Genomic DNA, 320 nt, shown 5'->3' with positions numbered 1-320 from the left:
GACACTCAAAAGAGCAAAATTTCTCTTCCAACGCCTTGCTTTGTTGCCATCAAGCTGGCGCCGCCAACCCTGGTTCAATGGGGAGCGATGGAGGGCGTTGCTAAGAGCAGCACCAGGCATGCCGAAAAATGAGGTGGCAACCCGGTGAAGCTACAGCACAGGACTATCTGCGCGCTAAACAACAGCGTGCGATAGACAGAGCTAAGCCATCCCACAACCGTCAGGTCAAAGCTCTGCAGTCCTGACACATCCACTTATCAATGTTGGCGGACGCCTTAACACAACTAACCGGAGGAGGTGGCTCCACAAATATCCCCATC

This window comes from Heterodontus francisci, chromosome 39 (assembly GCF_036365525.1).
Source record: "Heterodontus francisci isolate sHetFra1 chromosome 39, sHetFra1.hap1, whole genome shotgun sequence".
NCBI classification, from domain to species: Eukaryota; Metazoa; Chordata; class Chondrichthyes; order Heterodontiformes; family Heterodontidae; genus Heterodontus; species Heterodontus francisci.
Note: the sequence above shows the minus strand (reverse complement) of the source record.